This window comes from Silurus meridionalis, chromosome 3 (assembly GCF_014805685.1).
Source record: "Silurus meridionalis isolate SWU-2019-XX chromosome 3, ASM1480568v1, whole genome shotgun sequence".
Taxonomy (NCBI): Eukaryota; Metazoa; Chordata; class Actinopteri; order Siluriformes; family Siluridae; genus Silurus; species Silurus meridionalis.
Window position 1 is genome coordinate 6,772,581 of NC_060886.1, and position 26,729 is coordinate 6,799,309.

The window sequence follows — 26,729 nt, forward strand, 5'->3', positions numbered from 1 at the left end:
CGGTTTATTTCTCCTCCTTGAGTCATGTTAGCTCTCAGTGTTTTATGACTATTCATGTGCTGGAAAAGCTTGTTCACAGGAAGTCGAGCGTCTTCAGCAAAAGCAGCTTAGCCTGACCGCTTTAAGAGGAAGTGGACAGAGTGTCAAAAAAACAAAACAAAAAGTAAAAAAACAATTGCTAAAATGTGAAAGCAAACACGGATGTAAGTAATAATCTGACACAAAAATGCTTTGTGGGTTTAAAAGGAAGTGACGCCATCAATACATTCTGCAGGCAGGCTTTAAATACCTAGTCCATGCATGCCATGGTGCAGAAGAACAAAAGACTGAGTGACGTGAGAAGTAAACATGCATCACAGGCATTTGATTTGTGCAAAACATTTTTAGAAACAGGTAATGATATAGTACAGAAATATACCGTGGCATGAAGGTGAAAGTTTATGACACGTCGGCTGAATCAACTCGGTAGTGATGACCTGACGTGAAGGACTGTTTCTGGTATGTCCCAGAAATGGATTTTCAGTGTTTATTCAAACTAATTGACAACAAAAATTTTGATACTAAGGAATGACATGTTATGCTTTTTATCTGTTTATGGTTACATTGGCATGCACCCATTAGGGTTGCTTGGTTTTGAAGAAAATGTGATGTGATTGAAAACAAAAACTTCCAAAATGACTGTACATCCCAAGAATGTAAAAGATAGCTAGTAAACTGGAAACAACTAGTGAATGATACTCTGTAATTACCTATTTTACGTAATATAGTATGATGCAAGGGTATGCTTATGCATATGTGTTCATCACAGCCACTCACAACTGATTCCCAGGAAAAATACATGACATGATATGGGAAGTGGTAGCTCTATTGTTAGAGGTCGGAGGTCGGGACCTATCTCTGCTTCAGGGGTGCTGTATCATGGCTTTAACTTGAACTGTCTAACACTGTGCCGTAGCGTATATGTGACGTGTAAAAGCTTCTCCTTATTAAAGGCTGCTCGTTGCTGAAAACGGAAACTTGTATGTACTAGCAGAAGCAATACTTGATGATATTGAGTCAGAGCTTGTGTTTCTCTGAGACAGATTGAATTTTAAGTCAACATTAAAACGAGTGTGCAAGAATCTATTTCTATTTTCAGTTATCAGATTTTTGGTACGTGCGTTTTTATTTATTATTATTTCATTTTATTTTCCACTATCTACACCGCTTTAAAACTTTGACCTCTAATAACCTCTCTATATACGGATAATTTTGATGTAAACTAGATGGACAATGTTTTGTGGACACCTGACCATAAGATTCGACCACATGTTCCTCTAGATCTTGGAGTGTGCTTGTGGAGATTTGTGCTCATTCAGGCAAAAGAGTTACTAAAGTCAGGTACTGATGAACGTTGAGTTGAACAATCTCCTGAGGTAACAGTGACCACTGTTCCTGTTCCTCACCTTGAATGCCTGCTTCGTCCCGGCCTGCCACTGGATGGTGTTCTCTTCGATTAGAGGCCACTCTGAGCAGCTGGGGATAGTTTCACATCTATGGCTTGGGAATCCATGAAATTACAGAGTAACACAGGAGCTTTGAGGATGGATTTGGACTGTAGTTAATGTCAACAGTCTGCTACACTGAATCAGGACTACAGTTTGTGTTTGATCACCACTGCACACCTCAACATCGTTTATCTGTAAAAAAAAAATGGACATCCTGTGCCACCCAGATGAGGATGAGTTCCCTCTTGAGTCTGGTTTCTTTTAACCTGTTCCACATTTTCTGTGTAAAGCTGCTTTGAGACACTGTCCATTGTTAAAAGCGGTATACAAATGAAAAATTAAATGTAGGGTGAGGAGTCCTGTGGTGTAGTCAGTGTTCCAAATCATTCGAAAGGTGTTCAGTATAGCAGATCTTCCATTTAAACTCATGTAAAGCATAGGGTTAGTCATGCTGGAATAGGTTTGGGTCTCCTAGTTCAAGTGAAGGGAAACTGTAAATCCACTGCACCCAAAGGCTTCCTATGCAAGTGTGTGCCTCCAATTTTGTGTTCGGAGAAGAACTACATATGGCTGGAAAAGTCAGGTGTCCCAGTAGTTTCATCCAGATTGTGTATTTCAGCCCTAATGTCCCTGAAACAACTTCTGCAAACTGCCATTTCTGTAACAGTTACTATAGAAATGATTAATGTATTCAAACATGCAAATTAATACAGGTCTGTGATTTGCCTTATAGCCGGATCTACTCACAGACGTGCTGCTATAGAAAATAAGTCAACACCAGAATCGAGCATAAACAAGTACTGATGTGAAGATCCACAAATAAACAGGTAAGCACTTTTTTTTTCTGAAAATATCATAGCCAGCATAAAGCCTATGTTTCATCGTTCGGCTTTTGTGAATTCAGATTTTCGACACGTTGCTTGTATGAATTAGGTAGAAATTAAGACTTTTTATCTTCAGCCGTGCTGCACCACACCTCGTTCACCCTGATACTCTGCTGATTGATGTGGCAGGTGCAGATATTGTAATTAAGGTGATTCAATGTAGTTTGATATGAAAGGTGTTTTTATTCATTATAATTCCCATAATTCATAATTGGCTGTCAGGTTTTTTTTTTTTGCATCAGGTGGAAAACAGGAAAATGACCAAATTTTATATAAAATAAATAAATATATATATAAAATCACAATATAACTGCTCAAACGCATCTCTTTGCCCCCGTTTAAAGCTCACATAATGTTTTTCCAGGTTTCCATACTGATTTAATCTCATGACATTTTGAATCATGAGAACGTTTATCTAAACAGAACCTAAATTTTTTTTTTTTCTCCCCTTCCAAGACCAATATTGAACCACAGTGTGAGGCAAAAGGAGATCCGTAAGATCTTGTCATATTCTAAATATTGGTTGTGGATCTGAATCTGATGGTTCTGCTTTTGTTTTTGTGCTGTGCTCGGACATTCGGTCACATCTGCTTTATAATCGTGTCCCGTGCTGACGTAGTGTTCCTGGGATTTCAGCCAGCTCCCCTTCGTTGCTTGTTTTATTGATATTCATCACAAGTGTGTGTGGGTGTGTGTGTTCTTGCTCTATGATATACTCGTTAATCAAAGGAGAGACCTGGTTGTGTTCATGACACTTTGTCTAGGAAGTGTTTCGAGGGGTTTTGTGCTCAAGCTATCCATATGCATTTTTTCCCATTGCTCAGCCTAAAGCCCTGGGCAATGCTGACCTCGTCAGGCTAATGATTAAACAGTGTTATGCTAATAGTTGTACAGGACATGGTGTAGCACTCATGGCCCTGTCTCCATGCGCACACACACACCCACACCATAAATTCTCACTGTCTCACGCATACTGCCTTCAGGGCTGATTTTGTCTTATTCGTCTGCCTCTCTGTGTGAAAGGGCCATACATATGTGACACAAGAAAAACAATGCAGTTTTACCACATTTTTTTTTTAATACACTGCACATGTTTGCAGACACTTCAAAGCGTCTCTCTTCTCTATCGTTAGCTGTGTTTACTAGTTTACAGCAAGACGCAGGTAGATAGACCTATATGTCCATTTTTATTATTATTTTTAAATTAACAATTTTGCCTAAACCTGCCCATAAGATTGGTATGTGCTTTTTGAACATTTCATTCCACTTGTAGTCCCCATTTGCTTTTATATTAACCTCCACTCTTTTGGGAAGATGTTCCATTAGATTTTGTGGCGCTTTTGTGGTGCTTTTGTGGCACTTTTGTGCTCATTCAGCCACAAGAATCCTGTATGTCTTTTGTCTTGCACTGTTTGCCCTAGGTTGCACACAATGCACTTTATGTGGCTTTATGTCGTTTTTATGTAGCACCAGGGTTCTGGAGAAAGGTTGTCTCATTTCACTGTGTACTGCGTCAGCTATATGGTTGAAATGACGCCTAAAGCTTCTTCACTTCTTCACTTGACTTGAAGGGTGTTAGTAAAGTCAGGTAGTGATGTAGGTGAGGTGAGGAGGTCTGGGGTGCAGTCAGCGTTCACATTCATCCCAAAGGTGTTCAATAGGGTTGAGGTCAGAACTCTATAGCAGGAGATCTTCCACTCCAACCCATGCAAAACATATATTCATGGAGCTGGCTTTGTGCACAGGGGCTTCGTCATGCAGGTTTGGGTTTTCCTAGTTCAAGTGAAGGAACGTTCTACGCTACAACATCCACAGAAATCCTGTAAATTTGTGTGCCTCTAAATTTGTGATAGCAGTTTGAGAATGAACCACATATGGCTGGAAAAATAACTCGGGGTCTCCCAATATTATATATTATTCAATATCTGTTTGTATTCAGCTTGATAAACGAGGCACACTTCTTAGATACTAATGAATCATTTCACCACAAAACTGGGTGTAGTTTAAATAAAAGGCTTTGGATTCTTTTTCTGCGTCTGTATTGTTGCTTGGAAATATATTTGTTTATAGGGAATGTGTTTACGTTAAAAAGAGTAGAGTTCATGTTACTGAAAGAAATGGAGCACCCTGATGATGCGTATGCAACATTAGCATTAGCTGTCTAAAAACTGCATATGTAGATGTGTGGCTTCAACAGAAATTGTAAATTCTGATATCATAATATCTTTAGATTTCAGATGGACTTCTATATTACAGGTGGAGATCATGATGACCAATATTATATTATATATCTGCACTTTATAACTGCAATCCATCACAACAACAAGTAGCTGATAAGACTTTTGTCATTTTCAGTTGGTTATAAAGCTGTTTGCATTTTGTTAGCAGACAAAACAGTTTTATGCATAATAATTAATATTGAGTTTCTGTTTGGCAACTAGTATAACGGTTTGTTTCTCCATGGTCATGTAGCATGTTCACTCAATGACTTGCTGACTATCGATCTATCTATAAAGGAGAAAATTACCGAATCACACTACAAATAAAATTTCTTCACGACTTCACAATATTGGTCATGATGATTTCCACATCTAATATATCAGTCCATAGCACAGAACATGATTGACTTCATTGTGTCCTCCTTGTCATATTTAAAGAAAGGAGCAATCTAAATAAGGACCCGGACAGCACATGGTAGTTTTATTTGCTTTGTGTTTAGTATAGTAAAGTGTTGTTTTGTTATGCAAAGCATAGTATACTGTGACAAAAAAAAAATTAATCAATATTATGTATCTTAATAGGTCTAACTGGTACCTGGTGTGGAGTTTGAACAATACATCTCCTCCAATATTGGCACATGCACAAAGTTCTTGGTTAGAAATGTGTGTGTGTGTGTGTGTGTGTGTGTGTGTGTGTGTGTGTGTGTGTGTGTCTATACATTTCTAAACAAGAACTTTAAGCTTAACATTTTATAGATATTTATATATTTATATAATATTACGTGTATGTGTATAAAATGTATTTACTTGCAACTTTATAACTTCAATCAATCAACTCCATCATAGTACGTATCTGATTGTATATTTCTACTTTTCAGTCAATTATAAAGGTAAAGGTGTATTTCTTTCTTAAATAAATGTGACAACCTCAAACAAACACAAACATTTTTTGTATTTTTTTTATTTCTGTATTTTAGAACCTCAATCTCAAACCTCAAACACAATGTAATAAGTAGCTGGTTTGATATATGTACTTTTCAGTCAATTATGAAGGCAAAGGTCTTTTCTTTCCACATATTTCTACAAATATTTCTACCAAAATGTTACAATATTCAGATAGGATGTTGGATAGATAATTTATTCATTTAATTCACTGATTGTTTTTGATTATTTCTGGCATACTGACATGCAGACAATTTATTTACTTCTTTAGAAAAGAAAAAAAAAAAAGTGTATAAATCAGTTCCTTATGATAGGGTTAATATTTTAAGATATCATATTTCAATATCACTTATCTTTAGAAATCCATGGCCTTTTTATGTAGTTTGGCCTTTTATTTACTGCTCATAAAGCCAAAGAGCATTCCAATGGTTGGTTTGTTTGTTTGTTTGTTTGTGTGTGTGTGTGTGTGTGTGTGTGTGTGTGTGTGTTTTCCTGGCTCACGACTTCCTCTGCATGCCTGGGCCCTGTTCTGGGTGCGAAGTAACACCATGTGCTGAATACAAAGTGTGCTACTGAGCAGAAACACAGCGAGATAATGCACATGCCAAACAGTTAATGGGGAGCTGCCGAGTGTAAAGCAAGACTCAAAAAAATTCAAAATTGAAGAAGAATAAGGTCTATGATTCAGGTTGTTACAACATGGCCAAAGCATACCACTAATACTGGGCTCATACTACTATTACTGACGTTTTCTCATTCTTTAGTGATATTCTACAGCATTAATGCATGAAAGACTTCATCAGATATCAGTGTTGTTGCAAGTAGGTAAGCTGAAAGAGCTTCTAATGGTTACATGTGGCCAGTAATCTTAAATCATAAGTAAGCTAATTTTTTAATGAATTACTGTCATTGTGGATGATATTTAAAAAAAAAAAAAAAAAAAAAACTTGAACTTAATGTAAAAGGAGACTGTCTGGAAAGCCTGCATTCTTCGACAGTGTTTGTGTGATAAAGCACGGACAAATTTAGCCGTTGATAAAACTTGTATGTAAACATTCACCTTTGCACCTTTTACGGTCATGATACAGGAAAAGCACTTAATGACTTTTTTTAAAGTCGTGTTTGGGTTTGTTCTGTGGCCTAATAATGTTTCATGACCAGTGTGTGTAGCATTACATCACCAACAGATAATGCTAGGTTGATAAATCATTATATATCTAGAACAGGGACAAAACTTTACCATTGTTTTTTGCTGGATAACAAGCCACATAGGACTGTATGGCAATGAACAGGCAGACATTGCTGCTAAGGAAGCTTTCAAAATGAGAGTCAAAAGATTGTCAAATCCCACCTTTAGACCTCAAACCAAAAATAAGTGTACATATATCAAAAAAGTGGCAACTGCAATGTGACCAGGTAACAAGCTACATCAAATCAACCCAGCTATAAACCATAGACAATTCCTCGACTTTAATTTTGAATCCAGACACGACCAGATTGTATATACAAGAACACTCCAGACTCGTACATGCCTTTCTGCCAAACGAAAAAGAGCCCACAACATGTCCTCACTGTAAAACAAACACATTTTAATAGACTGCAATACACTTCAGAACAAAAGACAGCTTTTCTACTCAGAAAGTACATCTGTAGGAATCTTCCAAAATGTATCAACAAAGAAAATACTATAATACTTACAGAACATTACAACATAACTAATGAACTCTGCCATGGTCAAAATTCTGTAAGATGCCATAACTTCTCATCATACCCAAATTGATCCCTAGATGGAAAAAGTCATCGCTATTTGCATGGCATTACAAAAACAATAAACACAGTAGTTTTTAAGTTATCAGTTGGAAAAACTGGAATTATTTTACTTCACAAACATGGTGTGTAGGTTTAAACTGAAGATACTGATATAGCTATGGCGCATTCTTCTACTCTATCCCACCACCCGCTGCACTACACACATTGGCTGAAACACTGCATCCACCCTGAAGCCATTCCAGTGTTCACTGGTATGTATATGATGGTCCTGGATGTTTGTAGGGTAGTCTTCTACTTCTTCATGAGGTGGGACACAACTGGAGCTGCCTCGGGATGGGTAGAGAAAGAGAAGCAGTGAAGAGGTTCATAATATTAACTACTACTATATTAACTTGATCATTCACACTCCAGGCGAAGCTGGAGGTAGCAGAACTGAAGATGTTGAGGTTTTTGTTGGGAGTGATGAGGATGGACAAGATTAGAAATGAGTTTATTAGGGACAGCCCATGTAGGATGTTTTGGTGAGGGAGGTGAGGGAGGTGAGATTGGGATGGTTTGGACATGTACAGAGAAGGGACATGAGTTATATTGGTAGAAGAATGCTGAGGATGGAGCCACCAGGAAGGAGGAAAAGTGGAAGACCAAGGAGGAGTTTTATGGATGTGGTGAGAGAAGACATGCAGGTAGTTGGTGTGAAAGAGATGTAGAGGACAGGGGGGTATGATGAAGGATGATCTGCTGTGGTGACCCCTACTGGGAGAAGCCGGAAGAAGAAGAAAATATTAACTTGATCATGTACATGTGATCAGATGTTGTGGAGCACAAGCTTATGATATGTGATGTGTTTTAATTGTAGAATTCGCTAAAAAGATACGTTTTTAATATGCACTTAAACTGGGAGAGTGTGTCTGAACCCCGAGCACTGTTAGGAAGACTATTTCACAGTTTAGAAGCTAAAAATGTGAGAATGATCTACCGCCTTTAGTGAAGTTTGCTATTCTAGGAACTACTAGAAGTCCAGAGTTTTGAGAACTCAAGGAGCTTGACGGATTGTAGCGTGTTAGAAAACTGGATAGATACATGGGAGATAAACCATTCAATGTTTTGTAGTTAAGTAGCAATAGTTTCTATTCTATTCGAAACTTAACAGGTAGCCAGTGTAGGGATTGGGGTTATATGATCATATTTTCTCGACCTTGTGAGAACTCTGCCTGCTGCATTCTGGACAAAACTGACAATCCACCTAGTAATGCAAAAGGTTGACGTAGTTAGAATTGTATATTTGTTTGTTTCCCTTAGTCCATGGACATAGACATAGCATGTTAACTTTAGCCTTGCTAAAGGTTAGAACATTGTTAGCGTTAATGTTTTTTGCCTTGCCATAAAGCAATTTAAACAAGGAACTGTGTGTGCTGTGCTGTACAGGGAAGCTTTAATGTGCCTTGTGGGTTAGCTAATATATTTATCATTTGTCAACCATTGTTGCTAGCTGCCTATAAAGTATAGCATGCCATCATAAAAGCTAATATGAACTGCACATCTTAATTAGCGAAAAATAGATCTTTTCCAATATTGGCCTTTGCAAAAGTTCTTGGTTAGCCCAGAAAGACTTTACTTAAATTCCATTTTCTTAGTATTTTATTTCCGTATTTCATGTATTTACATAAAATTATTATCGTGGTCACTCATCCAGGCCTTTTATTCTCTATTATTAGCTGTAAGTGGTTATTTCTTCAGTAGTGACTTAACAATAGAATGACCATTTGAATAACCCTGCTTAATGTCTTGGGTCAACTGACAGTTTTATGAACTTTGAACAAAATAATGATGACAAAGAACCTAACCTCTGGTACGCTGAGGCGATTCAAACATAGTGAAGGAGTGCTTCCTGACCAGCTGTAATCTACTTAAGGCTCTTAAGGTTTAATATAGACCGAATTTCTTGTTTGCGCTTTTTGCATCGCCTTTCTGAAACGGAAAAAGTCTCAAACGTTGGCAGCGATACGCAAAGTGCCATTATTGTAAGCACTGTGTCACTTAAGCTAAACAAAAAAAAAAAAGATTGCAGAGTTGCTTTGCCCTCTGGCAGTGTCCTTTCGTGTTTTGTCATGGACAGGAAGTCCATCTTGACTTTTCTTTTCATGTTCTTGCCAAATCCAGATGAGAGACGTCGAAAACTCTGCATGTTTTTTTTTTTTTTTATTTTATTCGAGGGCACACTTCCTTTAAGCTTTACCACCTAAAAATATTTCCTCTGTGGACACCCTGAGGTAAAGCAGGTGCTTTATGCAAAACCATTAGAATGGTCCTTGGTGTTGGTGTTGTATCCATGCTGCATTGTTTTGCATAGACGGAACGATTTACTAAAAAAAGGCACTATTTTTGGTTCCTTCATAAACGCATTATTGATCCCTGAGGGATTTCTGGGAGGGATACAGGAAGGGATTTGTCTTTCGTATCTACAAGGCTTTTAGCCGTGCTGCCTTGAACAATGTCACAATAGAGAGCTGTGCGTCAGTGGGCCACTTTAACCGAAGCTTGAAGTTGGGTATGATGCCGGTAGCAAAGGTCAGTCAGGGTGGCTGCAGTCTGGGAGTCATGTTTCTGTTTCAGGGAGTCAAAATATATAGCAGGCGTGCCTCAGGACGGCTAGTTTAACGTTTCACAAGTCTTATCTTGTTATGCTCGGGAAAGCGGCTGTTGCCATAACGCCCTTTCAACCTAGTAACATTAGCTTGCACGATCAAAAATAGTTTGACGTTGTTTTCGGTTGCACGTTTCATTTTCCTTTGGCGGGAAGTGTTTATTTTTGCATTTAGGCTGGATAAGAAAAGATTACTTGAAAGTTCTTGGACAGAAAATGACCAGTTCCAAAGAATTGTGACCTGATAATTATATGTTAATGTCTACATTATTTTACATTAATAACTATACATTTTTATGAATTATTGTAAGTAATGTGGTAAAAACTGTATGTGATCCTGAGAAAATAACTGAGCAATACATCAAAATGTGATGTTCCCTAGATTAAAGCCTTCTTGATATGCAGTAGGAATCATGAGAAAAGGAATAGAACATTAGTTACTCGGGATTTATTGATCTGCCACTTCAGTGTTTGTAATAAAAAAAAAAAAATGTTTGAGTCCAAAGTGGAGAAAAACATGTAATTGTTTTTTTTTTTTTTTTTAAGGTCAAGCATCTACTGTCTACTAAGCAAAGACAGTTCCTTCTTGATAAGTGTTTGGTTGCAGTTCATTGCCTACAGAGCTTTATCATTCTTGAGGAAATATGATGGGATCATGATTCTCAATCCAATTTTTATATATTTTTAATTTTTATTTTTTTAAAACCAAAACAGATCAGCCATAACATCTAAACCACTGATATGTGACTTAAATAGCATTGATTATCTTGTTGCATTGAACCTATCAAGGGGTGGAATGTTTCGGGCATCATGTGAACAGTCAGATTTTGAAGTTGATGCATTGGAGTCAGGAAAAATGGGACATTGTGAGGGCTTTGAGCATCTTTAGGTCATATGGGCTGTTGTATGCATTGATTAGTACCTACCAAAAGTGGTGTGCAGTGTGGAAAATATACCCCTCCACACTGCAAAAATAGATTTAAGGAACATGTGAAAGATTTCAGTGATGGACAAACATTGTGATGGATCTTCAGAGTCTATGTCTAAGTGTCAGAGCTGTTTTGGTGGCTCAAGTTGGACCTACAGTTTTAGGTGGTTTTACTATTATGGCTACTTGTTGTAAACAGTAGTTTCTCCTATTTTCCTGTTGTAGGGTCCATATACTTAAGTGTGCATGTATGAAATCATATGGTATGGCATTTATTATCATAGTGTGTGAGTGAATAATGCTGCTCTGTTTAATGCATGTTTCCGTGTTGAAACAGTTTTTTTGCACATCCTGAATTGCACTTGTCTGTGGTGAAAGATCATGCGAATTTGTGTGAATACCATCTTTAATTTTATTGCATTTGTAAAATTTGAAAGTGTGCAACCTTATACTTTAAACATATTGTATATTGTTAATAATTGTAATCTTGCACAATTATATCAATGTTGTTGCATGTTTTTAAAACTTTAGTTAACTAGCTAGTGGTATAGCTTTGACCTGTACATAGTCATTTGACCAAGCAATCAGACCATACTTCTTTGCCAAATTGACATTCTGGAAGAATTTTAAGCATGTTTCTTCAGTTTTGGAGTCATTGCATTGACTCCCTGTTTTGATTTTAAAATTCTTATGCTGACCTTGAAGGCCTACATCGTAAAGAGCCTCATTACTTGGCCCCTAAGGTGGGATCTCTGCTCCTCTGATTTTGTTCTTTGCGTTGTACTTCTACCTGTTTACAATTTATGGGTGATCAGGCTTTTTCTTTCTGTGCATGGAATTCTTCCTGTGCATGGAACATGGAATTCTTTCCTATTGAGATTAGACAGGCTGAATCTTTTAGTGTTTTTAAATCTGCTTTTAAATCTTACATTTTTAAGGATAGCTTTCAGGTGATTTTTTATTTTATTTTATTTATTTTTTATGTATCTGTGATTTATTTATTTTATTTATTATTATTATTATTTTTTTTTTTTTTATTTCCAATTTTTATGCTTGGAATGTGTTCGAGATGTAACTTTTAGAGGTGCTATATAAAATAAATTTATTATTTCAATTTTATTGCTTGATTCTAAACTTAACTGTTTTTTTTTATTAATTTCTATAAGGAATGTATAACTATCTGTAAAAAGTACAGTACACACAGTGAACTTGGTGCCCTCACATTTTATGTTCTCCGAAACATGCAGTCAACCATTAACGGATGCTTATCAGGCCTGGTACATGATGTGGGAACTGTTTTGTGCTTAGTTCCACTGAAAAGAGGTCACACAGATTGTGTGTGTGTGTGTGTGTGTGTGTGTGTGTGTGTGGGATTGTGCATATGCAGTGTTTCAGAAATAGTCTTGATGTGGAAATAGATTTGTCCCAATGGGGATCTTTTTGTGATGGATTTGACTTAATAATAAGATCAGTGTTTATTTCTGTGAATTGAGCAGAAGCAGCTGGCGAGAATGGAAGTCTTCTGATTCTTCGTACTTCCTGGATGCCCAGGTGTTGGATGCACATTTTTGGCCGTCTATTTCCTCTTGTTACTGATTTTGTAGACCCGAAGGGAGGAACTATTTTTAATAATTTTTATGGAAGCACTGTTTAACAAAAAAGAAAAGGGAGACGGCAAGGATGAAAAAAAAAAAATCTCAAGCGTTTTTCCACATCCAGAGGGCAGCTTATAGAAAAACGTAGGTTTGTCCCATTTCTTCTGGAATGTTAGCAAGATACTGAATCTTTTATTTAACTCACATTGAGAATTTGAGCAATATAATCCCTAATGAACAAAGCCAGAAGTGATTGTGGTGAGGAACAACATCAGAAGAAACCTTGAGAGGAACCAGAATTGAAAGGGAAGCCCATTCTCTACTGTAAGAAGGAGAGGTTCTTTAGCATGAGCACATTGTAAATAAGCATCCTTGGTGTAGCACAGGACAGGCTTTTTGACTAAGGCAGAAGTTCTTGGATACAGTACACTTGAGATTATGTGAGTGAGACAGGGGTATAAATGTTTATAGCTTTCAATCAGGGGTCCCCAAACTTTTAGTCATGGGCCGGAGTGATTACCAGTATTATTATAGAGATTTTAAAAATATTTATTATGCCTCCTAATGCTAGATTAGTTTATAATTTTGTTATGCACCATACAGACAAGAAAGAAGAAGAAGAATAGCCTTTATTTGTCACGTATACATTACAGCACAGTGAAATTCTTTCTTCGCATATCCCTGGTTGTTTAGAAGATGGGGGCAGAGCGCAAGATCAGCCATGATACAGGGCCCCCTGGAGCACAGAGGGTTATGGGCCATGTTTAAGGGCCCAAGAGTGTTAATTTGGCGATACCGGGGCTCGAACCCCCGACCTTCCGACCTTCCGCTGTTTCTTGACAGATGAGACAAAAGTTTTTTGCACTGAACAAAATAACAATCGCTTGTCCACTTCTGGTTAAATACCCTGCATTCAGAATCAACTTTTCTCTTTCCCAATCGTTTGGCCATTTTGTTGTCTCTTTGAATTTTTCGATTCATGATTTTCACAATCATTTTGGTTAAAGCCAACAAATAATATGGCTACGTAATTAACCAAAGGTGAATTTTTGTATGAAAATCCAACTCTTATCAAATACAGATATTCTATTAGCAAAACATATATTTAAAATTGCATTTTTAAAATATGTCTCTGGCATTGTTCAGGGGGCTGTTCCAAAAGAGGGGGCAAGCTGTAGTACACTAAAAACATATACAACATTAGAAACTGAGTCAAAAGGAGAGGAAGCTCAGAGTAGAAGTACTATTAGGAGGACTAGGGGGAAAAAAAGTCTGTCAAAAAAAAGACGATAGAGTAGACTTAAATGACTTGATAGGTGAATACTTTCTTCTAACATGTCTGCTAGATTGATTGGGCCACCTGACAAAAAAGTCAAGTTATCCCACAGTACAGGTTTTCATAATATTTTGTTAACCACGTTTCAAAGCCCAGAGTACCGCGATACAAACGGTACACTGCATCGTTTTTCAGATCTTTTTTGATTTGAGACAAGCTTCCAGTTTATCCGGCGTGTGCGGTAGTGCTTTGATATCTTGTCCTTTGTGTTCTGTCTTGAGAACTATGTCTGGACCACATTTTCTGGGAGTCATGTCTTGTCTAGTCTGTCTCCCATCAATACTGTCAAAACATACTGGCTGGAGCTGATGGATAAAGCCGAATTGCTTTCCTCTGTCCTCCCTGAGCAGGATGCACTCTTAAAGCCTGGTGCTCTCTAAGTTGTTGTGCACATGCGGATGTTTTTATCTGTTGTCAGAGAAGAAGCTTTAATGAGCAAAACAGCTGAATTAATGTGTGTATGGGAGAATCATTAGCCCATTTTACATGTGTATTATGGTCCAGCTAGGGTCTGTGTTTCTCTGAGGAACTATACTAAACAAGAATCTTTTTAAGTGGCATAAACTAGTCTGACTTAAATACAATGTGAAATGGTCCTCCATTATGCATCTGTATTCATACTGTGCATTTTTTCATTAGAATACAAATCTCAATGTTTTTTGAGAAGATCCAGTTCCAATCAACAGTGCTATAGTAACTTTTACTACTCAACTGAAAATGGCCACATACTATTCATGCTCTTGCGTATAATAATTCCAACATTCCCGATGAAAGAAAGAGGAAGCAGGACAAAACAAGTGTAACATCGGTAGATTGGACATAGTATACGACAATGCATGTTTCAATAAACAAAATATCCTTTTTTTTACTCGGTGGCAGCACAGGTTTTTATTCAAACTACTCAGAAGCCACACCTGAGTCTATTGAAAGCCAAGATCATCTAATCAAATGGGTGAAATCAGGTGTGGCTTCTGCTCGATTGGAATAAAAAGTTGCATCCGGATTGTTTTACTGTGTAACTCAAAACTACACAGTTGTCAAAAATGAAAGAAATATCACATACAATATATGGACAAAAGTATTTGAATACAACCTTTTCCTGCCATATGTGGTTCTTCTGCAAACTGTTACCACAAAACTGAAGGGCACACGATTGTAAAGGATGTCTTTGGATGTGGTATAATAAAATTTGAACTCTTGAACTTGGAAACTCAAACCTGTTCCAGCATGGCAAGGAACTTTAAACTTGGTTTCAGGAACTTTATACAAGGTTTCAGGATTTTTATGAGTATGCAGAACTTGACATATGGTTTCATGACTTTTTATGAGTGTGCAGAACTTTACACATTATTCCAGGACTATTTACCAGTACTGCAGAATTCTACACATGATTTCAGGACTTTTTATGAGTGTGCTAACTTTTATATGTGGATTTTTATATGTGCAGAACCTTAGACATGGTTTCAAGATTTTTCATGAGTTTGCAGAATTTTATACATGGTTTTAGAATGTAAAATCTTCACTGTTTGTTTGCAGCAACTTTACAAATACTTTGAAAACTTTATAAACTTTCAGTGGGGTTTACACAAGTGTTCAAGACTTGATGCAAAGCTTCAGGAACTTTAAACTTGGTTTCAGGAACTTTATCCAGGGCTTCAGTATTTTTATTTATTTATTTATTTATTTATTTATTTATTTATATGAGTGTGTAGAACTTTAAACTTGGTTTCAGGAACTTTATCCAGGGCTTCAGTATTTTGATTTATTTATTATTATGAGTGTGTAGAACTTTTACATATGATTTTAGGATTTTCTGGGCAGAATATTACACATGGTTTTTGAATGTTAAACATTCACTTAAAACTTGGCAAACACTATTTGTTTGCCTCAGTCAGCACACTGCAAATTAATGTTTAAAAATTGTACTCTAGTGACACTTTCTTCCAAAGTGCTCTCATGGCGTTCAAGTGCTGCACATATCCGAAATATTTTCATGTCCAAATCTAATTTGAATATGTTTCAGTTTGGTTGGGTTTATTTTTAGATTTAGTGCTATGTCCACATTTGGAATGCATGTATGTTCTCCTTTGTAAACAAAAATGATGTTGCTTGCTGAAAGTTTTACAGACATATCAACCATTTATTTTTGTTATTATTTTTTATTTTTTTTTCTCCCCAAACTCTGCTTCAAAAAATTGTCTTAAGTTTAGAACTAGGATTTTTTTGGGGAACTATATTTCCTTCTTCCTCACTTTGTCAATCAGTTTAAGAAAAAACACAATAAAAACCAACTTGAAGCTTTAGAGGAATCTAATGCAGAATTGGAGATCTCATCTATTAATGAAGGAGAATTTTATTTATATGGCAGATTCCTTTATTCAAGTGAGGTGAAATTATGGCGCCTCAACAGCACACTTTATGTTGGAGTAGCATTTGTATCATACCCACAGTGGTCCACTTATCACCTGTTGACTTCTCATGCCGAGCATATACTCGGCTTTAACCCAGTGTGTTTATAGAGCTGCTAACACATTGTCAGTGTGCCGTAACATTTAATCTGTATTTATAGCAGTAGACAGTTTCTTTGTTTCCAGAAGGAAACGGTGTGTGTGAATGCAAGTTTGTGAGAACTAAATGTTTCTATAATAGGACTACAAGATTGTTCATTTATTTATGGAAATCCAAACGAGGCAAAACCTTTTTTGGGGTACTTTTTTGGGGGTTGCACTAATAATAATGTGCTGATGCTAATGCTAAAGTCATGCAGATACATAGGAGACAGATGCACAAGCTGATGGAGAGACTTTCACTCATTAATGAATTTACACATTTACACAAGCTTACACCATTTTACCATTTTTACAACCGTACACACTTTCAGGACTTTAAGCAAGCCTTCAGAACCTTAAACACGTCTTCTGAACTTTTACCCAAGCTTTAAGAACCTTATACAAGCCTACAGGACTGCAAGCTTTCAGGACCTCACACATGCCTTCAAAACCTTTACACAAGCCCTCAGGATGTTTATACAATTTTTTGTGAACTTTACCCAAGCCTTCAAGAGTTTTATACAACCTTTTAGAATCTAACATAAGCTTTCAAAACATTCCTCAAGCTTTCAGAACTTTACCCAAACCTTCAAAACTTTTATACAAGCTTTTAGAACCTTACACAAGCCTTCAGAACATTCCACAAGCTTTAAGAACCTCACATAAGCCTTTAGAACTTTTATACAAGCTTTTAGAAACTTAGATAAGCCTTTAGAACTTTTATACAAGCCTTCAGAACTTTTATACAAGCTTTCAGAACTTTACACAAGCCTTCAGAACTTTTATACAAGCTTTTAGAACCTTACACAAGCCTTCAGAACTTTTATACAAGCTTTTAGAACCTTACACAAGCCTTCAGAACTTTTATACAAGCTTTTAGAACCTTACACAAGCCTTTAGAACATTTATACAAGCTTTCAGAACTTTACACAAGCCTTCAGAACTTTTTTACAAGCTTTTAGAACCTTACACAAGCCTTCAGAACTGTTATACAAGCTTTAAGAACCTCACATAAGCCTTCAGAACTTTTATACAAGCTTTTAGAAACTTACATAAGCTTTTAGAACTTTACACAAGCCTTCAGAACTTTTATACAAGCTTTTAGAACTTTGCACAAGCCTTCAGAACTTTTATACAAGCTTTCAGAACTTTACACAAGCCTTCAGAACTTTACACAAGCTTTTAGAACTTTACACAAGCCTTCAGAACTTTTATACAAGCTTTTAGAACTTTACACAAGCCTTCAGAACTTTTATACAAGCTTTTAGAACCTTACACAAGCCTTCAGAACTTTACAAGCTTTTAGAACCTTACACAAGCCTTCAGAACTTTTATACAAGCTTTTAGAACCTTACACAAGCCTTCAGAACTTTTATACAAGCTTTTAGAACCTTACACAAGCCTTCAGAACTTTTTACAAGCTTTTAGAACCTTACAAGCCTTCAGAACATTCCACAAGCATTAAGAACCTCACATAAGCCTTCAGAACTTTTATACAAGCTTTTAGAAACTTACATAAGCTTTTAGAACTTTACACAAGCCTTCAGAACTTTTATACAAACTTTTAGAACTTTGCACAAGCCTTCAGAACTTTTATACAAGCTTTCAGAACTTTACACAAGCCTTCAGAACTTTACAAGCTTTTAGAACTTTACACAAGCCTTCAGAACTTTTATACAAGCTTTTAGAACTTTACACAAGCCTTCAGAACTTTACACAAGCTTTTAGAACTTTACACAAGCCTTCAGAACTTTTATACAAGCTTTTAGAACCTTACACAAGCCTTCAGAACTTTTATACAAGCTTTTAAAACCTTACACAAGCCTTCAGAACATTCCACAAGCATTAAGAACCTCACATAAGCCTTCAGAACTGTTATACAAGCTTTTAGAACCTTACACAAGCCTTCGGAACATTCCACAAGCTTTTAGAACCTTACATAAGCCTTTAGAACTCTTAAACAAGCTTTTAGAACTTTACAAAAGCCTTCAGAACTTTTATACAAGCTTTTATGTAACATAGAAGTTTTAGCACTCATCATCTTTTACAAGATACACAACCTTTTTGAACTTAGAGCTTAACAAAATCTTTCTGAAACATTCCTGTTTCTATTTTTTTAATATTTAAAGGAGGACGGTGAACATAAACATTCTGTATAAATATTGTGGATGGTTTGTTTGAGGACAAAGAATATTTAAAGAATTCTACCGATTAAATTCTGGGAGGTTTCAGGTTAGGGGTCGTGTGCACGCATGTGTGCGTTCATGCTCGATAGGCACAAAATTATTGGGACATCTAACTTTTCTAGCCGAATGTATTTTTTTTCCAAAGGTTCAGCAGGAATAGGCTAAAGCTCTTAAGCAGTCCATTTAAGATCTAATACTTCTCCTCCTTAACTTACATCAGACCTTACACCTGACTTTACCACAGGAAATGTTTTATAACAGGAAATGAAGATTAAATGTGGAATGGGAGGTTCAAAAAGCACATACCAAGCTTATTGTCTGATGTCCTCAGACTTTAAGTCCCTATAGTGAATTTCGCTATGCCGTTGTAGACACAAGACCTTGACCATGTTGTTGCTGCTCGAGATTTACTGCAGTTATAACTTGTCTTTATTGATGTGTGTAGCTTTGCTAAACTCTGTTTATATAAATAATATGTGCAAATTTGTCCTGGTTGGGTTTGAACACTAAGTACGTTCCAGAATAAATCGTACGTAATTTGATAACTCTTGTGTAATGGTGCGCGTGTGTGCTTTCGCGTGCCTTTACTCTTAGCATGGGCTGCATCTTAAATTATCATTGGCGTGGTTTTACTATAGTGCGTTAAAGCTTGCATTATATTGAGGGATACTTTACTGATAAACGTTTGTTTTTTCCTTTTTGTCTTTTTATTTATGTTAGTTATTTAGCTTTAGTCGAGCAGTAAGAGTCTTTTTGAATTTGAGCTTCATCCACTTTCCGAACTTGCAGAGATTTTAAATAATGCAAGTTGTCCATGGAGTAGCTGTCAGAGTGAATTCAATTGAAATGCACCATCCAGTTAATTTTTATTTCACATCGACTTCATCACAACTTTTTCATTTTATATTTTTGTGAAGCTCATTCAGTATAAACAATTGGGTAAAGAAGTTCCTCATAAATTGATGAAATGTTAGCTTCACATAACTCATTCCATGCAGATTGACCCCAAAATACAATGTAAATTTTATATACGATGGTCCCCGAGTTACGACGGTTCGACTTACGATACGACAGCTGGAATGAGTGAATCTCTCACCCTGTGAGATTCCCCACTCTCGCTGGCGGTCAACAGTTGTCTCAGTGTGTTTTTTTTTTTTTTTTTTTTTCTGTTTCAAACAGCAATTTTAGTGATAAAAGCCTGTCTTCCAAGTGCCTAGTATGTCTCCTGCTTGTAGTGGAAAAAAGAAGAGAAAAGCCATCAGTTTAGAGCAGAAAATAAAAATTATAAATCAGGCTGTCACAGACTGTCATTGACACAGTCATAGCACCATTTGCGACTTACGATATTTTTGACTTACGACGGGGTCTTCGTAACGTATCTCCATCGTTAGTGGAAGTCGACGCAAGACCCTCCCATTTTTCATTAACTGAACTCAAAGATCTAAGACTTTTTCTATGTATACAAAAGGCCTATCAAATATTGTTCACAAATCTGTCTAGTGAGTGTGTGTTAGTTTTAAAAAGTTTAAAATGTAAAACTGCACATTTTCAAATGGCCTTTTATTGTGGCCAGCCTAAGACACACCTGTGCAATAATCATGCTGTCTAATCAGCATCTTGATATGCCACACCTGTGAGGTGGATGGATTCTCTCAGCAAAGGAGAAGTGCTCACTAACACAGATTTAGACAGATTTGTGAACAATATTTGAGAGAAATAGGCCTTTTGTGTACATAGAAAAAGTCTTAGATCTTTGAGTTCAGCTTCAGTTTATAGGCACCTGTAAAAGATGGGATATGTCAGGCAGCAAAAGTGGGCAAGTTGTGAGGATTTAAGTGAGTTTGAAAAAAGGCCAAATTGTGATGCAGGACGACTGGGTCAGAGCAGCTCCAAAACTGCATCTCTTTTGGGATGTTCTTGGTCTGCAGTCGTTAGTATGTAGTAAAAGTGGTCCAAGGAAGTAACAGTGGTGAACAAGGCTCATTGATGCAGGTGGCGAGTGAAGGCTGGGCCGTGCAGACCGATCCAACAGATGAGAGAGAAAGAGATGCATATAGATTCAGCAAGGCCTTGTCCTTTATTTACATAGTAAAATAATTACCAAAGCACTCATTGCATTTTTTTCATCAAAATCCTTGAAGCTAAAAATGGTGTACCCTTAATAAAAAAAACTCTAACCCTAAAATGTCATTGTATGTAATATCAAGTAACTAAAAATGTACGTGCTTTTTTTTTTTTTTTTTTATATAAATAGGGCTGTTGCTATCGATTATTTTATTCCAACGATTTTTCTTTATTAAAAAGCGAAACTAAATATACAAGGGAAATAAGACGGGTCTCTTAAAATGAACAAGTAATTTGTTTCCTTTTAAAAAATTTACATTTTTGTTGCTGAAATTGCACACAAGAATATCTGTGAAAACTAAACCCATTTAGTGCATTTAATAATTGGCATCAAAATGCAAATACAAATATATACAATTAAAAAATACTAATAAAAATTACTCTAAAACAAAAGTAAACACATTATTTATTTATTTTTTTTGTGTGAAATGATTAACTTTTGAAACTTTTATTATTTTTTTTTTTTGGCCTGAATGCTATGGAAGCCCGTTTCCACCAGATAAAAAAATACTTTTTTTTTTCTTCTTATAAATATCAGACAATTCTGGTGCATTTAATTGCCATATTACTTTAAAATTTAAATGCAATTATATTAATAAAAAAAACATTAATAAAAATACATTTGATTACTAAAAAATTTTTATAAATAAATAAACACTGTTTTTTCTTTGTTTTAGTTTGACATGATTCAAACTTTTGTAAACTTTGGCCTAAATTATATGGAAGCCAGTTTCCACCACATAAAAAAAAAAGTGCCTAAATCTGACTTTTTGTTCTCGCAATTCTGACTTTTTTCTTGTAAACATCCGACATTTCTTGTGCATCCACCGGTAACCAAGCTGTCGGCCTGAAGTTTGAATCTGTAGGTGTATAAATGAGGCTCCTCTGCTTCATCTGTCTTGTTCTGTCTCCTCCAGAGCTGATTGTTGGACAGATTTCTCTCCAGGGATCGAAGGCTCATTTTCCTTCCATGCGATTCTTTTGATTGTGGCCCATTTCATTTTCAAAGTGTTAAGCTTTCTGGCACTGCTGAGGGGTGACGTTGCCTGATTCAGTCAGAGTTGCGAGAAACTTGGAGTTAGGCAAACTTTTTATTTAATGTGGCAGAAATGAGTCTTCTCCTCGCCCCTCTCTGTTTTCTCCCCGTTCCTCTGTTTTTCATTCTGCAGCGTCCTCTGTGTTCCCTGTCCAGGGCGCTCCAGAGTTTAGCGGGTGGTGCGTGAGTAATAACGGTCCGTAGGAAACGCAGTGCTCCGTGTGTAGTAAAGTGGACTAAATTAAGCGAATTTTTTAATTGAATTACTCAAGTTACTTGTGGAATCGTTACAGCTCTAGATATTCATAGAAGCAGAAGAAGGGAAAAAAGGTCTTTTAGAGAAACAAAACATCACGATCGTAATCGATAAAACATACACTGTACATCTCCATACCCAGGCCTAACAATCGGATTTAATATGTTCTGAATCGAAACCTTCGCACACCAGCTGCAAAGAAACGCTCCATTATCATATCTTGTTCCTTTGCTGTGTTTAAACGATTACACATCGTTGACAAAGCACTAAACTGGATTAAACATTAATGAAGCAGGATTGTGATCGTGTCCCGTAACGCTCTTAACAGCCAAGATGTCCATCACGTTACCTTCCTCCTTCCTCTCAAGTTCTTTTTCCACCCACTTTATCAGGATAAAGCACAACATTCGCTCCATGTTCCACTTTTCCCCAAAGACTGATATTCGTTCACTCGGAGCAGCGATTGCAGATAAGAGATGGAGAAACAAAAGCCTCTGACGTGTTTCATGCTGTTTGCTACACAAACACAAGACGTGATGCAGTGCCGGTGTTCAACATTGCAACCTTACAGCAGGTTTCTTCCCAACCATCATATCCTGAACATACATTTTAGATTTTTGTATTTTGATATTTCTTACATAGAAATATCATGCAATTAAATGAAAAGAAAATGGAATAGAATAGTAAGAAAAAAATAATATATATAATATAATAAAATAAAAAAAAATATATACCCTAATTTCCGGACTATAAGCCGCACCTGTCTATAAGTCTACACTAATGTACTTTACACAGGCTTTAACGAAAGACACGTTACACACGGTGTAATGGGTGAAATATGTTGCGCTTCCTTTAGGAGCATAGCGGTATATTGGGAATAGCATTCACTGCATTTTCCCGCTATTACTGCATGTGTTCAAGACGAGGATTATGTCCTTATTATTTTCTGATGCTCATTTCTAAGTTTCTTTGACTAACCCATAACGCTGTTGCCAAGAAAAATAAAAAAGCACGAGTTTTGGAAACCTGTCTGTGCTTATATGATTTCTGTTGTAACTGGAGTTAGCGAGCTCTCCCTTCACCCAGACTCAACGCGCTACAACGGCTTGTATCTAAACAGTAGCCTACCAAGAAAGTCATTGTTCACTGTCTTCCTCCTTTCTTTCACAACTATTTCTCTGGGGAGTTTATCTTTTGGCATCGTCGTGCGTTTAAAAATCACCCGATGGAAGTTTTTTCTCCCGATGGCGTGCAGCACAGAACACAGGAGAGGTGCGTTTTTTTCGTTTCCGTTCGGAAATTTCATTGTTCTAATGTTATGGGCTTCAGTTTTTGGCTTGAAGTTTGTGAAACCGGGAAAAACCCAGAAAAATCTATAAATTAGCCGCTTCGTTGTTTAAGCCGCGGGGTTGAAAACGTGGGGAAAAAAAAAGTAGCGGCTTATAGTCCGAAAAATACGGTAGTGGTGTGAAAGTTCCTGATTTATTTTTTCTTATGTCTGTTACACTTTTATGTTTCAGATCATTACACTAATTTAAATATTAGTAAAAGATAACACAAGTAAACATGATCTAGTTTCTAAATGAAGGTTTTTATCATTGAGGGAAAACTAAATCTAAAACTACATGGCCCCGTGTGAAAAAGTGTCTGCCCCCCTGTTAAAACTCTGGTTTATCACACCTGAGGTAAATTTCTCACCACACCCAGGTCTGATTACTGCCACACCTGTTCACAATCAATACATCTCTTAAATAGGACCTGCCTGACAAAGTGAAGTAGACCAAAATATCCTCAAAAGCTAGACATGCAACTCCACATGAACAACACATGACTCATTATGCAGTTTCTTTATTTATTTTACAAAAACAAAGATAAAGAAGCCATATGTGAAACACTGAGTATACCCTATGATTCAATAGCCTATAAAAACACCTATAGAAGCAATAGCTTTAAGTACTTGTATTCTGTATAATTTTATTGGTCCCTCACATCATTTTGGTGGAGTTTTCACTCTTCTTTTCAATCCTGTTGGTTTATTGAGCTTTGCAGGTGTTTATGCACAGCTCTCTTAAGATCCTATCACAATAATTCAGTCAGGTTGAAGTTTGGAGGTCAGTTACTGCAAGATGCCAGAGTCCTGTGATTGCAAACCCAGCCCAAATCATCACCTCTCCATTGCGCTGATGCAGTATGCTGCATTGTGTTTTTACCAAATGTGGTGCTTGGAATTATGACCAAACATCTCCACTTTCTCATCTGTCTCATTTCTCATTGTTCCAGAAGTCTTGTGCTTTGTTCAGATGCAACTTAACAAACTTAAGCTGTGCTGCCAAGCTCTCTTTTGTATTATTTTATTGAGGCTGGAAACCCTTTCAAACTACAAACATTTTCTTTTTTCCCCCAAATGTTTCTGTCCTGAGTTGTAACATTTAACATGCTAACTGTAGAGTCTGAAATGTAACACTTAATTAATTTTTTGCAATTTCTATGAGCATTGCACACACTGACCTTGAGGTGAATTTACCAGGATGTAAATGATGATGGACAGCAACAATTGCTTCTCTAAGATCATTGGTGGTGGGTTTTTTTTTCCTTGGTGCTGTATTAACGTGTACTCGAATGCTTTAGACCAGCAAACTGCTGAAACTCATGCTATTATAGAGGTGGTGACACGTACAGCACATCGCTGCTACTAAGCCTTTTTAAATTCTATAGAAGGAGTTTTCATACATTTTTAAATAATTAATGGCATGGTGCTTTTTTTCATGTTTTTTTACCTAAGGTTATATTTACCTTATTTTAAGACCTGATGAAGACTAGATGATTATGCCCGTGTGCGCGTGCGTGCGTGTGGGTGCGCGCAAATATATGTATACATACAAACACACTTTTTCGACTATATGTGGTTTAGCATTGTTTAACAGCCAATGTAAATGTTTGACTTGAAGCACTTGTGTAACAGTTTTTTTTTTTAACATTTGTCGTATTAAATTATGCAAATTTAGGTATAATGGATATATAATAATAACATAAAAGTACCTAGAGGGAGACCGAGAGGGAGACCGAGAGGGAGACCAAGACAGAGCAAGAGAGAACAAGAGACCGAGAGAGAGAGATACGGAGAGAGATACGGAGAGAGATACGGAGAGAGATACGGAGAGATACGGAGAGAGAGAGAGTGAGTGAGTGAGTGAGTGAGTGAGTGAGACTGAGTGAGACTGAGTGAGACTGAGTGAGACTGAGTGAGACTGAGTGAGACTGAGTGAGACTGAGTGAGTGAGACTGAGTGAGACTGAGTGAGACTGAGTGAGACTGAGTGAGGAGTGAGTGAGACTGAGTGAGTGAGACTGAGTGAGACTGAGTGACTGAGTGAGTGAGTGAGACTGAGTGAGTGAGTGAGTGAGACTGAGTGACTGAGTGAGACTGAGTGACTGAGTGAGTGAGTGAGACTGAGTGAGACTGACTGAGAGAGAGAGAGACTGAGTGAGTGAGACTGAGTGAGTGGTGAGTGAGACTGAGTGAGTGACTGAGTGAGTGACTGAGTGAGTGACTGAGTGAGTGAGACTGACTGAGTGACTGAGTGAGTGAGTGAGACTGAGTGACTGAGTGAGTGAGACTGAGTGAGTGAGACTGACTGAGAGAGAGAGAGAGAGAGAGAGACTGAGTGAGTGACTGAGTGAGTGAGACTGACTGAGTGAGACTGACTGAGTGAGACTGAGTGACTGAGTGAGACTGAGTGAGACTGACTGAGAGAGAGTGAGACTGAGTGAGACTGACTGAGAGAGAGAGAGAGAGAGACTGACTGAGTGAGAGAGTGACACATTAAGATAATATTTGTAAAAAAAAAATGTATGCGTAAATCTGAGTGATATGACAAAATAATATTGAAATTGGGGTCACTCATGTCACAGTATTTCACTTTTCTGAGATTTATATTATTTATTTTGAGATTATTATTTAACTGTAAATAGCAGATATTTTATGTTACATATTTTAAATTGTGTTTTTTATTTTCATCTCGCAAATGTTTTAATTGTTGTATATAAAATTAACAATTAATTAATTACATAAGTAAATATCTAATTATACATATATTATATGATAGCTGTTATAATCATTATTAAATATGTCACATTTTTAACAATTAATACAATAAATTATTTTATTTATAAAAATATTTTTTTTCCTCTTTTTATAATTTATTATAGAGGTAATGTTTTTGTTCGAAATGCCTTCGAGAATCGTGATGCAACGGTTTTGTAATCATCTCCTGCTCAAGTCGCTTCTATTTGACAATCATCTGAGGAATGTATTTATTTATCATGACGCAACTGCATTCGAGTTGACTTGTAATTGAAATAGTTGAGAGGATTTGAGCGTATTTACACAGGCACTTCTGTTATCCGTGTGCCATCTCTCCTGATCGGCCCCCACATGCCTCCTGTCCTTCCAGTGTGTTCTTGATCGAACTAGTTCCTCTGTTTACAGAGCACTTTCCTTCCTGCTTATTTATGAAAATCACCCTGAAAATAGCCAGAGCCTAAGAATAGGCATGCTCTGTGATCTCGGAGATATGTACAGTACAGGCGATAAACACGTCCTGCTCGAATGCATGTGTCCATAGAGGGGAAAAAAGACCATCTACAAACAGGATATGACTCGAGACCCTGTGTAATCTTTCAACTTAACTAAAACAACTATTTCCTGCCTTACTCATTTTCTCACTCCTTTTATCCTACCATCCCTCACTTTCTCTCATGGTGTGTGTGTGTG

At 36.8% G+C, this 26,729-nt stretch overlaps 1 protein-coding gene across 2 annotated transcripts in view; it reads left to right on the forward strand.

Moving 5' to 3' along the window:
- Positions 1-26,729, forward strand: part of itprid2 (ITPR interacting domain containing 2) — an 81,211-nt gene that overhangs the window by 8,724 nt on the left and 45,758 nt on the right. For both annotated transcript variants that reach the window (XM_046843595.1, XM_046843596.1), the window contains exon 2: positions 2,221-2,314. The gene's annotated coding sequence lies outside the window, so the exon portion shown is untranslated. The remainder of the gene's footprint in view (positions 1-2,220; positions 2,315-26,729) is intronic.